The sequence below is a fragment of the Mesoplodon mirus genome (genome assembly GCF_964341445.2).
Source record: "Mesoplodon mirus genome assembly, chromosome: 1".
In the NCBI taxonomy this organism is placed as follows: Eukaryota; Metazoa; Chordata; class Mammalia; order Artiodactyla; family Ziphiidae; genus Mesoplodon; species Mesoplodon mirus.
Genome location: NC_138976.1, coordinates 164,515,242 through 164,531,000, shown reverse-complemented (window position 1 = coordinate 164,531,000; position 15,759 = coordinate 164,515,242).

Sequence of the window (15,759 nt, the reverse complement as noted above, 5' to 3'; positions counted from 1 at the left end):
TCAAATTTACTGGCATTTCATATATTCTCTGCTATAACATTGTCCTGATTCTTTCTGTATATTCTTTACTTATGTTTTTGTTTTCCTTAATCAAAGTGTGTCTTTTCAATCTTTTCAAAGAAGATTCTTTGGACTTACTAAATCACCTCAATTTTATACGTTTTCTGATGTGTTAAGTTCTGCTCATATCTTTATTTATCTTTTTTCTATGTTCTCAGGGTTTATTGTTTTGATCTTCTGATGTCAATTAAAACACTTGGTTATTCATTTTAATAAATATTTTACTTATAAAGATTTGAACTTTTGAAGATTCCAGCTTACTTGTAAGTTTCTAAGGGTCAGGTCCTCTCCATTGTTGCTGGCCTAAGGTTTAGTTCACCATATAGCAATGTATATATTGACCTATTTTCCCCTCGACTTTCTGTGATTCCCTACATCTCACCTTTCTTTGCAGACAAGCCATTTGAAATACCCTTAACTTATTTCACAGCCAATAAGTCATTGAAATAATGTGTATTTTTAGAGAAATCTTCTTATATAATTAGACAGAAAATCTCACCTGCCATAGTTTTCAAAACAGCATAATTTCACTCTTCTCAATGCTTAATCTGTTGTATTACACAACCTTTGAGTATTTAGCTTTATCAATGACATGTCCTTTAAAAATGTTTTAGAGATCCTACCAGTCTTTGAAAACATCCTTGTTCCTTGTTTCAGTTCCAGTTTTATGTATATATTCTGCCTTGCACCTGATTATTCCAACAATTGATGGATGGCCTTGGGAATCTAATTCTGGTATTGATAGTCTTTACTGATTGTCTCCCCTCGTACCTGATTTCTTCATTATTGTGTAAATTTAGATCATGAGCTCATGTTTAGCTAAACAGCTGACCTTGTAAGACGCTTAGGTGTGAACGCTCGTAAGCTTCCGCAGAAAGACGGCAAAGATTTATTTGTGTCCCTCCAATGAGTTGCCCACGAGGACACCGTTTTCTACAAGTGTTGGTCCAATACTCCCTTTAGAGGAAGGGGACTCCGACAGGGCTGATTGGCAAACACCGATCTGGGGCAGGGGCAGTGGGCAGCCTGTGGCCCGGGCTGGAGCCTCTTTGCATGTGTCCCTGGGACACATCTGCCTGCGAACTTCGGTCACCTGGCAGGAAGCTACGATGCCCAGACCTATGGGTAGCTGTGCAGCGAGGTGTACTGTGAGGACAGGTTCCACACACACTTCAAGTAAGAGGTCGGCCTGAGTGGAAAGGTGAGAGTTTGGGCAGCTGTGCAGACAAAGAAGGCGCCCTTTGGCCTGGGCCTAAATGCTTGTGACAGCCCACTGGACCTGCCGTGCTCTGAGGGCCCTGCCCTGGGCCCCCTGCTCCCCTGCCCTTTGTTCAGTCACAGCAGAGATGGCCACACCCACTCCTTCAGTGAGGCCAGAGTTCCAACCACCCTCAGCCCCGCCCCCTCTCCGCAGGTTACCATGGACTACAGAGGCTGCATCCTGAGGCCAGGGCGTACCGAGAATGCCAAGGACAGACACGATGACCTTAAATGATTTCCTCTTGTGTCAGGTTTGGTAAACTTTAGGAGCTAGGAAATGGTCCACTTTACAGAAATGTTCAAATTTACTGGCATTTCATATATTCTCTGTTATAACATTGTCCTGGTTCTTTCTGTATATTCTTTACTTATGTTTTTGTTTTCCTTAATCAAAGTGTGTCTTTTCAATCTTTTCAAAGAAGATTCTTTGGACTTACTAAATCACCTCAATTTTATCCGTTTTCTGTTGTATTAAGTTCTGCTCATATCTTTATTTATCTTTTTTCTATGTTCTCAGGGTTTCTTGTTTTGATCTTCTGATGTCAATTAAAACACTTGGTTATTCATTTTAATAAATATTCTACTTATAAAGATTTGAACTTTTGAAGATTCCAGCTTACTTGTAAGTTTCTAAGGGTCAGGTCCTCTCCATTGTTGCTGGCCTAAGGTTTAGTTCACCATATAGCAATGTATATATTGACCTATTTTCCCCTCGACTTTCTGTGATTCCCTACATCTCACCTTTCTTTGCAGACAAGCCATTTGAAATACCCTTAACTTATTTCACAGCCAATAAGTCATTGAAATAATGTGTATTTTTAGAGAAATCTTCTTATATAATTAGGCAGAAAATCTCACCTGCCATAGTTTTCAAAACAGCATAATTTCACTCTTCTCAATGCTTAATCTGTTGTATTACACAACCTTTGAGTATTTAGCTTTATCAATGACATGTCCTTTAAAAATGTTTTAGAGATCCTACCAGTCTTTGAAAACATCCTTGTTCCTTGTTTCAGTTCCAGTTTTATGTATATATTCTGCCTTGCACCTGATTATTCCAACAATTGATGGATGGCCTTGGGAATCTAATTCTGGGATTGATACTCTTTACTGATTGTCTCTCCTCGTAGCTGATTTCTTCATTATTGTGTAAATTTAGATCATGAGCTCATGTTTAGCTAAACAGCTGACCTTGTAAGACGCTTACGTGTGAACGCTCGTAAGCTTCAGGAGAAAGTCAGCAAAATTTATTTGTGTCCCTCCAATGAGTTGCCCACGAGGACACCGTTTTCTACAAGTGTTGGTCCAATACTCCCTCTAGAGGAAGGGGACTCCGACAGGGCTGATTGGTGGCCCCCGATCTGGGGCAGGGGCAGTGGGCAGCCTGTGGCACGGGCTGGAGCCTCTTTGCATGTGTCCCTGGGACACATCTGCCTGCGAACTTCGGTCACCTGGCAGGAAGCTACGATGCCCAGACCTATGGTTAGCTGTGCAGTGAGGTGTACTGTGAGGACAGGTTCCACACACACTTCAAGTAAGAGGTCGGCCTGAGTGGAAATGTGAGAGTTTGGGCAGCTGTGCAGACAAAGAAGGCGCCCTTTGGCCTGGGCCTAAATGCTTGTGACACCCCACTGGACCTGCCGTGCTCTGAGGGGCCTGCCCTGGGCCCCCTGCTCCCCTGCCCTTTGTTCAGTCACAGCAGAGATGGCCACACCCACTCCTTCAGTGAGGCCAGAGTTCCAACCACCCTCAGCCCCTCCCCCTCTCCGCAGGTTACCCTGGACTACAGAGGCTGCATCCTGAGGCCAGGGCGTTCCGAGAATGCCAAGGGCAGACATGATGACCTTAAATGATTTCCTCTTGTGTCAGGTTTGGTAAACTTTAGGAGCTAGGAAATGGTCCACTTTACAGAAATGTTCAAATTTACTGGCATTCATATATTCTCTGCTATAACATTGTCCTGATTCTTTCTGTATATTCTTTACTTATGTTTTTGTTTTCCTTAATCAAAGTGTGTCTTTTCAATCTTTTCAAAGAAGATTCTTTGGACTTACTAAATCACCTCAATTTTATACGTTTTCTGATGTATTAAGTTCTGCTCATATCTTTATTTATCTTTTTTCTATGTTCTCAGGGTTTATTGTTTTGATCTTCTGATGTCAATTAAAACACTTGGTTATTCATTTTAATAAATATTTTACTTATAAAGATTTGAACTTTTGAAGATTCCAGCTTACTTGTAAGTTTCTAAGGGTCAGGTCCTCTCCATTGTTGCTGGCCTAAGGTTTAGTTCACCATATAGCAATGTATATATTGACCTATTTTCCCCTCGACTTTCTGTGATTCCCTACATCTCACCTTTCTTTGCAGACAAGCCATTTGAAATACCCTTAACTTATTTCACAGCCAATAAGTCATTGAAATAATGTGTATTTTTAGAGAAATCTTCTTATATAATTAGGCAGAAAATCTCACCTGCCATAGTTTTCAAAACAGCATAATTTCACTCTTCTCAATGCTTAATCTGTTGTAATACACAACCTTTGAGTATTTAGCTTTATCAATGACATGTCCTTTAAAAATGTTTTAGAGATCCTACCAGTCTTTGAAAACATCCTTGTTCCTTGTTTCAGTTCCAGTTTTATGTATATATTCTGCCTTGCACCTGATTATTCCAACAATTGATGGATGGCCTTGGGAATCTAATTCTGGTATTGATAGTCTTTACTGATTGCCTCCACTCGTAGCTGATTTTTTCATTATTGTGTAAATTTAGATCATGAGCTCATGTTTAGCTAAACAGCTGACCTTGTAAGACGCTTAGGTATGAACGCTCATAAGCTTCCGCAGAAAGACGGCAAAGATTTATTTGTGTCCCTCCAATGAGTTGCCCACGAGGACACCGTTTTCTACAAGTGTTTGTCCAATACTCCCTCTAGAGGAAGGGGACTCCGACAGGGCTGATTGGTGGCCCCCGATCTGGGGCAGGGGCAGTGGGCAGCCTGTGGCCCGGGCAGGAGCCTCTTTGCATGTGTCCCTGGGACACATCTGCCTGCGAACTTCGGTCACCTGGCAGGAAGCTACGATGCCCAGACCTATGGTTAGGTGTGCAGCGAGGTGTACTGTGAGGACAGGTTCCACACACACTTCAAGTAAGAGGGCGGCCTGAGTGGAAACGTGAGAGTTTGGGCAGCTGTGCAGACAAAGAAGGCGCCCTTTGGCCTGGGCCTAAATGCTTGTGACACCCCACTGGACCTGCCGTGCTCTGAGGGCCCTGCCCTGGGCCCCCTGCTCCCGTGCCCTTTGTTCAGTCACAGCAGAGATGGCCACACCCACTCCTTCAGTGAGGGCATAGTTCCAACCACCCTCAGCCCCGCCCCCTCTCCGCAGGTTACCATGGACTACAGAGGCTGCATCCTGAGGCCAGGGCGTTCCGAGAATGCCAAGGGCAGACATGATGACCTTAAATGATTTCCTCTTGTGTCAGGTTTGGTAAACTTTAGGAGCTAGGAAATGGTCCACTTTACAGAAATGTTCAAATTTACTGGCATTTCATATATTCTCTGCTAAAACATTGTCCTGATTCTTTCTGTATATTCTTTACTTATGTTTTTGTTTTCCTTAATCAAAGTGTGTCTTTTCAATCTTTTCAAAGAAGATTCTTTGGACTTACTAAATCACCTCAATTTTATACGTTTTCTGTTGTATTAATTTCTGCTCATATCTTTATTTATCTTTTTTCTATGTTCTCAGGGTTTATTGTTTTGATCTTCTGATGTCAATTAAAACACTTGGTTATTCATTTTAATAAATATTTTACTTATAAAGATTTGAACTTTTGAAGATTCCAGCTTACTTGTAAGTTTCTAAGAGTCAGGTCCTCTCCATTGTTGCTGGCCTAAGTTTTAGTACACCATATAGCAATGTATATATTGACCTATTTTCCCCTCGACTTTCTGTGATTCCCTACATCTCACCTTTGTTTGCAGACAAGCCATTTGAAATACCCTTAACTTATTTCACAGCCAATAAGTCATTGAAATAATGTGTATTTTTAGAGAAATCTTCTTATATAATTAGGCAGAAAATCTCACCTGCCATAGTTTTCAAAACAGCATAATTTCACTCTTCTCAATGCTTAATCTGTTGTATTACACAACCTTTGAGTATTTAGCTTTATCAATGACATGTAGAGATCCTACCAGTCTTTGAAAACATCCTTGTTCCTTGTTTCAGGTCCAGTTTTATGTATATATTCTGCCTTGCACCTGATTATTCCAACAATTGATGGATGGCCTTGGGAATCTAATTCTGGTATTGATAGTCTTTACTGATTGTCTCCCCTCGTAGCTGATGTCTTCATTATTGTGTAAATTTAGATCATGAGCTCATGTTTAGCTAAACAGCTGACCTTGTAAGACGCTTACGTGTGAACGCTCGTAAGCTTCAGGAGAAAGTCGGCAAAATTTATTTGTGTCCCTCCAATGAGTTGCCCACGAGGACACCGTTTTCTACAAGTGTTGGTCCAATACTCCCTCTAGAGGAAGGGGACTCCGACAGGGCTGATTGGCGGCCCCCGATCTGGGGCAGGGGCAGTGGGCAGCCTGTGGCCCGGGCAGGAGCCTCTTTGCATGTGTCCCTGGGACACATCTGCCTGCGAACTTCGGTCAACTGGCAGGAAGCTACGATGCCCAGACCTATGGTTAGCTGTGCAGCGAGGTGTACTGTGAGGACAGGTTCCACACACACTTCAAGTAAGAGGTCGCCCTGAGTGGAAAGGTGAGAGTTTGGGCAGCTGTGCAGACAAAGAAGGCGCCCTTTGGCCTGGGCCTAAATGCTTGTGACACCCCAATGGACCTGCCGTGCTCTGAGGGCCCTGCCCTGGGAACCCTGCTCCCCTGCCCTTTGTTCAGTCACAGCAGAGATGGCCACACCCACTCCTTCAGTGAGGCCAGAGTTCCAAGCACCCTCAGCCCCGCCCCCTCTCCGCAGGTTACCCTGGACTACAGAGGCTGCATCCTGAGGCCAGGGCGTTCCGAGAATGCCAAGGGCAGACATGATGACCTTAAATGATTTCCTCTTGTGTCAGGTTTGGTAAACTTTAGGAGCTAGGAAATGGTCCACTTTACAGAAATGTTCAAATTTACTGGCATTTCATATATTCTCTGCTAAAACATTGTCCTGATTCTTTCTGTATATTCTTTACTTATGTTTTTGTTTTCCTTAATCAAAGTGTGTCTTTTCAATCTTTTCAAAGAAGATTCTTTGGACTTACTAAATCACCTCAATTTTATACGTTTTCTGTTGTATTAATTTCTGCTCATATCTTTATTTATCTTTTTTCTATGTTCTCAGGGTTTATTGTTTTGATCTTCTGATGTCAATTAAAACACTTGGTTATTCATTTTAATAAATATTTTACTTATAAAGATTTGAACTTTTGAAGATTCCAGCTTACTTGTAAGTTTCTAAGAGTCAGGTCCACTCCATTGTTGCTGGCCTAAGTTTTAGTACACCATATAGCAATGTATATATTGACCTATTTTCCCCTCGACTTTCTGTGATTCCCTACATCTCACCTTTCTTTGCAGACAAGCCATTTGAAATACACTTAACTTATTTCACAGCCAATAAGTCATTGAAATAATGTGTATTTTTAGAGAAATCTTCTTATATAATTAGGCAGAAAATCTCACCTGCCATAGTTTTCAAAACAGCATAATTTCACTCTTCTCAATGCTAAATCTGTTGTATTACACAACCTTTGAGTATTTAGCTTTATCAATGACATGTCCTTTAAAAATGTTTTAGAGATCCTCCCAGTCTTTGAAAACATCCTTGTTCCTTGTTTCAGTTCCAGTTTTATGTATATATTCTGCCTTGCACCTGATTATTCCAACAATTGATGGATGGCCTTGGGAATCTAATTCTGGTATTGATACTCTTTACTGATTGTCTCTCCTCGTAGCTGATTTCTTCATTATTGTGTAAATTTAGATCATGAGCTCATGTTTAGCTCAACAGCTGATCTTGTAAGACGCTTACGTGTGAACGCTCGTAAGCTTCAGGAGAAAGTCAGCAAAATTTATTTGTGTCCCTCCAATGAGTTGCCCACGAGGACACCGTTTTCTACAAGTGTTGGTCCAATACTCCCTCTAAAGGAAGGGGACTCCGACAGGGCTGATTGGCGGCCCCCGATCTGGGGCAGGGGCAGTGGGCAGCCTGTGGCACGGGCTGGAGCCTCTTTGCATGTGTCCCTGGGACACATCTGCCTGCGAACTTCGGTCACCTGGCAGGAAGCTACGATGCCCAGACCTATGGTTAGCTGTGCAGCGAGATGTACTGTGAGGACAGGTTCCACACACACTTCAAGTAAGAGGTCGGCCTGAGTGGAAAGGTGAGAGTTTGGGCAGATGTGCAGACAAAGAAGGCGCCCTTTGTCCTGGGCCTAAATGCTTGTGACAGCCCACTGGACCTGCCGTGCTCTGAGGGCCCTGCCCTGGGCCCCCTGCTCCCCTGCCCTTTGTTCAGTCACAGCAGAGATGGCCACACCCACTCCTTCAGTGAGGGCAGAGTTCCAACCACCCTCAGCCCCGCCCCCTCTCCGCAGGTTACCCTGGACTACAGAGGCTGCATCCTGAGGCCAGGGCGTTCCGAGAATGCCAAGGGCAGACATGATGACCTTAAATGATTTCCTCTTGTGTCAGGTTTGGTAAACTTTAGGAGCTAGGAAATGGTCCACTTTACAGAAATGTTCAAATTTACTGGCATTTCATATATTCTCTGCTATAACATTGTCCTGATTCTTTCTGTATATTCTTTACTTATGTTTTTGTTTTCCTTAATCAAAGTGTGTCTTTTCAATCTTTTCAAAGAAGATTCTTTGGACTTACTAAATCACCTCAATTTTATACGTTTTCTGATGTATTAAGTTCTGCTCATATCTTTATTTATCTTTTTTCTATGTTCTCAGGGTTTATTGTTTTGATCTTCTGATGTCAATTAAAACACTTGGTTATTCATTTTAATAAATATTTTACTTATAAAGATTTGAACTTTTGAAGATTCCAGCTTACTTCTAAGTTTCTAAGGGTCAGGTCCTCTCCATTGTTGCTGGCCTAAGGTTTAGTTCACCATATAGCAATGTATATATAGACCTATTTTCCCCTCGACTTTCTGTGATTCCCTACATCTCACCTTTCTTTGCAGACAAGCCATTTGAAATACCCTTAACTTATTTCACAGCCAATAAGTCATTGAAATAATGTGTATTTTTCGAGAAATCTTCTTATATAATTAGGCAGAAAATCTCACCTGCCATAGTTTTCAAAACAGCATAATTTCACTCTTCTCAATGCTTAATCTGTTGTATTACACAACCTTTGAGTATTTAGCTTTCTCAATGACATGTCCTTTAAAAATGTTTTAGAGATCCTACCAGTCTTTGAAAACATCCTTGTTCCTTGTTTCAGTTCCAGTTTTATGTATATATTCTGCCTTGCACCTGATTATTCCAACAATTGATGGATGGCCTTGGGAATCTAATTCTGGTATTGATAGTCTTTAATGATTGTCTCCCCTCGTACCTGATTTCTTCATTATTGTGTAAATTTAGATCATGAGCTCATTTTTAGCTAAACAGCTGACATTGTAAGACGCTTAGGTGTGAATGCTCGTAAGCTTCCGCAGAAAGACGGCAAAGATTTATTTGTGTCCCTCCAATGAGTTGCCCACGAGGACACCGTTTTCTACAAGTGTTGGTCCAATACTCCCTCTAGAGGAAGGGGACTCCGACAGGGCTGATTGGCGGCCCCCGATCTGGGGCAGGGGCAGTGGGCAGCCTGTGGCCCGGGCTGGAGCCTCTTTGCATGTGTCCCTGGGACACATCTGCCTGCGAACTTCGGTCACCTGGCAGGAAGCTACGATGCCCAGACCTATGGGTAGCTGTGCAGTGAGGTGTACTGTGAGGACAGGTTCCACACACACTTCAAGTAAGGGGTCGGCCTGAGTGGAAAGGGGAGAGTTTGGGCAGCTGTGCAGACAAAGAAGGCGCCCTTTGGCCTGGGCCTAAATGCTTGTGACAGCCCACTGGACCTGCCGTGCTCTGAGGGCCCTGCCCTGGGCCCCCTGCTCCCCTGCCCTTTGTTCAGTCACAGCAGAGATGGCCACACCCAATCCTTCAGTGAGGGCTGAGTTCCAACCACCCTCAGCCCCGCCCCCTCTCCGCAGGTTACCCTGGACTACAGAGGCTGCATCCTGTGGCCAGGGCGTTCCGAGAATGCCAAGGGCAGACATGATGACCTTAAATGATTTCCTCTTGTGTCAGGTTTGGTAAACTTTAGGAGCTAGGAAATGGTCCACTTTACAGAAATGTTCAAATTTACTGGCATTTCATATATTCTCTGCTATAACATTGTCCTGATTCTTTCTGTATATTCTTTACTTATGTTTTTGTTTTCCTTAATCAAAGTGTGTCTTTTCAATCTTTTCCAAGAAGATTCTTTGGACTTACTAAATCACCTCAATTTTATACGTTTTCTGTTGTATTAAGTTCTGCTCATATCTTTATTTATCTTTTTTCTATGTTCTCAGGGTTTATTGTTTTGATCTTCTGATGTCAATTAAAACACTTGGTTATTCATTTTAATAAATATTTTACTTATAAAGATTTGAACTTTTGAAGATTCCAGCTTACTTGTAAGTTTCTAAGAGTCAGGTCCTCTCCATTGTTGCTGGCCTAAGTTTTAGTACACCATATAGCAATGTATATATTGACCTATTTTCCCCTCGACTTTCTGTGATTCCCTACATCTCACCTTTCTTTGCAGACAAGCCATTTGAAATACCCTTAACTTATTTCACAGCCAATAAGTCATTGAAATAATGTGTATTTTTAGAGAAATCTTCTTATATAATTAGGCAGAAAATCTCACCTGCCATAGTTTTCAAAACAGCATAATTTCACTCTTCTCAATGCTTAATCTGTTGTATTACACAACCTTTGAGTATTTAGCTTTATCAATGACATGTAGAGATCCTACCAGTCTTTGAAAACATCCTTGTTCCTTGTTTCAGGTCCAGTTTTATGTATATATTCTGCCTTGCACCTGATTATTCCAACAATTGATGGATGGCCTTGGGAATCTAATTCTGGTATTGATAGTCTTTACGGATTGTCTCCCCTCGTAGCTGATTTCTTCATTATTGTGTAAATTTAGATCATGAGCTCATGTTTAGCTAAACAGCTGACCTTGTAAGACGCTTAGGTGTGAACGCTCGTAAGCTTCAGGAGAAAGTCGGCAAAATTTATTTGTGTCCCTCCAATGAGTTGCCCACGAGGACACCGTTTTCTACAAGTGTTGGTCCAATACTCCCTCTAGAGGAAGGGGACTCCGACAGGGCTGATTGGCGGCCCCCGATCTGGGGCAGGGGCAGTGGGCAGCCTGTGGCCCGGGCAGGAGCCTCTTTGCATGTGTCCCTGGGACACATCTGCCTGCGAACTTCGGTCACCTGGCAGGAAGCTACGATGCCCAGACCTATGGTTAGCTGTGCAGCGAGGTGTACTGTGAGGACAGGTTCCACACACACTTCAAGTAAGAGGTCGGCCTGAGTGGAAAGGTGAGAGTTTGGGCAGCTGTGCAGACAAAGAAGGCGCCCTTTGGCCTGGGCCTAAATGCTTGTGACACCCCACTGGACCTGCCGTGCTCTGAGGGCCCTGCCCTGGGCCCCCTTCTCCCGTGCCCTTTGTTCAGTCACAGCAGAGATGGCCACACCCACTCCTTCAGTGAGGGCAGAGTTCCAACCACCCTCAGCCCCGCCCCCTCTCCGCAGGTTACCCTGGAGTACAGAGGCTGCATCCTGAGGCCAGGGCGGTCCGAGAATGCCAAGGGCAGACATGATGACCTTAAATGATTTCCTCTTGTGTCAGGTTTGGTAAACTTTAGGAGCTAGGAAATGGTCCACTTTACAGAAATGTTCAAATTTACTGGCATTTCATATATTCTCTGCTATAACATTGTCCTGATTCTTTCTGTATATTCTTTACTTATGTTTTTGTTTTCCTTAATCAAAGTGTGTCTTTTCAATCTTTTCAAAGAAGATTCTTTGGACTTACTAAATCACCTCAATTTTATCCGTTTTCTGTTGTATTAATTTCTGCTCATATCTTTATTTATCTTTTTTCTATGTTCTCAGGGTTTATTGTTTTGATCTTCTGATGTCAATTAAAACACTTGGTTATTCATTTTAATAAATATTTTACTTATAAAGATTTGAACTTTTGAAGATTCCAGCTTACTTGTAAGTTTCTAAGAGTCAGGTCCTCTCCATTGTTGCTGGCCTAAGTTTTAGTACACCATATAGCAATGTATATATTGACCTATTTTCCCCTCGACTTTCTGTGATTCCCTACATCTCACCTTTCTTTGCAGACAAGCCATTTGAAATACCCTTAACTTATTTCACAGCCAATAAGTCATTGAAATAATGTGTATTTTTAGAGAAATCTTCTTATATAATTAGGCAGAAAATCTCACCTGCCATAGTTTTCAAAACAGCATAATTTCACTCTTCTCAATGCTTAATCTGTTGTATTACACAACCTTTGAGTATTTAGCTTTATCAATGACATGTCCTTTAAAAATGTTTTAGAGATCCTCCCAGTCTTTGAAAACATCCTTGTTCCTTGTTTCAGTTCCAGTTTTATGTATATATTCTGCCTTGCACCTGATTATTCCAACAATTGATGGATGGCCTTGGGAATCTAATTCTGGTATTGATACTCTTTACTGATTGTCTCTCCTCGTAGCTGATTTCTTCATTATTGTGTAAATTTAGATCATGAGCTCATGTTTAGCTAAACAGCTGATCTTGTAAGACGCTTCCGTGTGAACGCTCGTAAACTTCAGGAGAAAGTCAGCAAAATTTATTTGTGTCCCTCCAATGAGTTGCCCACGAGGACACCGTTTTCTACAAGTGTTGGTCCAATACTCCCTCTAGAGGAAGGGGACTCCGACAGGGCTGATTGGTGGCCCCCGATCTGGGGCAGGGGCCATGGGCAGCCTGTGGCACGGGCTGGAGCCTGTTTGCATGTGTCCCTGGGACACATCTGCCTGCGAACTTCGGTCACCTGGCAGGAAGCTACGATGCCCAGACCTATGGTTAGCTGTGCAGCGAGGTGTACTGTGAGGACAGGTTCCACACACACTTCAAGTAAGAGGTCGGCCTGAGTGGAAAGGTGAGAGTTTGGGCAGCTGTGCAGACAAAGAAGGCGCCCTTTGGCCTGGGCCTAAATGCTTGTGACACCCCACTGGACCTGCCGTGCTCTGAGGGCCCTGCCCTGGGCCCCCTGCTCCCCTGCCCTTTGTTCAGTCACAGCAGAGATGACCACACCCACTCCTTCAGTGAGGGCAGAGTTCCAACCACCCTCAGCCCCGCACCCTCTCCGCAGGTTACCCTTGACTACAGAGGCTGCATCCTGAGGCCAGGGCGTTCCGAGAATGCCAAGGGCAGACATGATGACCTTAAATGATTTCCTCTTGTGTCAGGTTTGGTAAACTTTAGGAGCTAGGAAATGGTCCACTTTACAGAAATGTTCAAATTTACTGGCATTTCATATATTCTCTGCTATAACATTGTCCTGATTCTTTCTGTATATTCTTTACTTATGTTTTTGTTTTCCTTAATCAAAGTGTGTCTTTTCAATCTTTTCAAAGAAGATTCTTTGGACTTACTAAATCACCTAAATTTTATCCGTTTTCTGATGTATTAAGTTCTGCTCATATCTTTATTTATCTTTTTTCTATGTTCTCAGGGTTTATTGTTTTGATCTTCTGATGTCAATTAAAACACTTGGTTATTCATTTTAATAAATATTTTACTTATAAAGATTTGAACTTTTGAAGATTCCAGCTTACTTGTAAGTTTCTAAGGGTCAGGTCCTCTCCATTGTTGCTGGCCTAAGGTTTAGTACACCATATAGCAATGTATATATTGACCTATATTCCCCTCGACTTTCTGTGATTCCCTACATCTCACCTTTCTTTGCAGACAAGCCATTTGAAATTCCCTTAACTTATTTCACAGCCAATAAGTCATTGAAATAATGTGTATTTTTAGAGAAATCTTCTTATATAATTAGGCAGAAAATCTCACCTGCCATAGTTTTCAAAACAGCATAATTTCACTCTTCTCAATGCTTAATCTGTTGTATTACACAACCTTTGAGTATTTAGCTTTATCAATGACATGTAGAGATCCTACCAGTCTTTGAAAACATCCTTGTTCCTTGTTTCAGGTCCAGTTTTATGTATATATTCTGCCTTGCACCTGATTATTCCAACAATTGATGGATGGCCTTGGGAATCTAATTCTGGTATTGATAGTCTTTACTGATTGTCTCCCCTCGTAGCTGATTTTTTCATTATTGTGTAAATTTAGATCATGAGCTCATGTTTAGCTATACAGCTGACCTTGTAAGACGCTTAGGTGTGAACGCTCGTAAGCTTCCGCAGAAAGACGGCAAAGATTTATTTGTGTCCCTCCAATGAGTTGCCCACGAGGACACCGTTTTCTACAAGTGTTGGTCCAATACTCCCTCTAGAGGAAGGGGACTCCGACAGGGCTGATTGGCGGCCCCCGATCTGGGGCAGGGGCAGTGGGCAGCCTGTGGCCCGGGCAGGAGCCTCTTTGCATGTGTCCCTGGGACACATCTGCCTGCGAACTTCGGTCACCTGGCAGGAAGCTACGATGCCCAGACCTATGGTTAGCTGTGCAGCGAGGTGTACTGTGAGGACAGGTTCCACACACACTTCAAGTAAGAGGTCGGCCTGAGTGGAAAGGTGAGAGTTTGGGCAGCTGTGCAGACAAAGAAGGCGCCCTTTGGCCTGGGCCTAAATGCTTGTGACACCCCACTGGACCTGCCGTGCTCTGAGGGCCCTGCCCTGGGCCCCCTTCTCCCGTGCCCTTTGTTCAGTCACAGCAGAGATGGCCACACCCACTCCTTCAGTGAGGGCAGAGTTCCAACCACCCTCAGCCCCGCCCCCTCTCCGCAGGTTACCCTGGAGTACAGAGGCTGCATCCTGAGGCCAGGGCGGTCCGAGAATGCCAAGGGCAGACATGATGACCTTAAATGATTTCCTCTTGTGTCAGGTTTGGTAAACTTTAGGAGCTAGGAAATGGTCCACTTTACAGAAATGTTCAAATTTACTGGCATTTCATATATTCTCTGCTATAACATTGTCCTGATTCTTTCTGTATATTCTTTACTTATGTTTTTGTTTTCCTTAATCAAAGTGTGTCTTTTCAATCTTTTCAAAGAAGATTCTTTGGACTTACTAAATCACCTCAATTTTATCCGTTTTCTGTTGTATTAATTTCTGCTCATATCTTTATTTATCTTTTTTCTATGTTCTCAGGGTTTATTGTTTTGATCTTCTGATGTCAATTAAAACACTTGGTTATTCATTTTAATAAATATTTTACTTATAAAGATTTGAACTTTTGAAGATTCCAGCTTACTTGTAAGTTTCTAAGAGTCAGGTCCTCTCCATTGTTGCTGGCCTAAGTTTTAGTACACCATATAGCAATGTATATATTGACCTATTTTCCCCTCGACTTTCTGTGATTCCCTACATCTCACCTTTCTTTGCAGACAAGCCATTTGAAATACCCTTAACTTATTTCACAGCCAATAAGTCATTGAAATAATGTGTATTTTTAGAGAAATCTTCTTATATAATTAGGCAGAAAATCTCACCTGCCATAGTTTTCAAAACAGCATAATTTCACTCTTCTCAATGCTTAATCTGTTGTATTACACAACCTTTGAGTATTTAGCTTTATCAATGACATGTCCTTTAAAAATGTTTTAGAGATCCTCCCAGTCTTTGAAAACATCCTTGTTCCTTGTTTCAGTTCCAGTTTTATGTATATATTCTGCCTTGCACCTGATTATTCCAACAATTGATGGATGGCCTTGGGAATCTAATTCTGGTATTGATACTCTTTACTGATTGTCTCTCCTCGTAGCTGATTTCTTCATTATTGTGTAAATTTAGATCATGAGCTCATGTTTAGCTAAACAGCTGATCTTGTAAGACGCTTCCGTGTGAACGCTCGTAAACTTCAGGAGAAAGTCAGCAAAATTTATTTGTGTCCCTCCAATGAGTTGCCCACGAGGACACCGTTTTCTACAAGTGTTGGTCCAATACTCCCTCTAGAGGAAGGGGACTCCGACAGGGCTGATTGGTGGCCCCCGATCTGGGGCAGGGGCCATGGGCAGCCTGTGGCACGGGCTGGAGCCTGTTTGCATGTGTCCCTGGGACACATCTGCCTGCGAACTTCGGTCACCTGGCAGGAAGCTACGATGCCCAGACCTATGGTTAGCTGTGCAGCGAGGTGTACTGTGAGGACAGGTTCCACACACACTTCAAGTAAGAG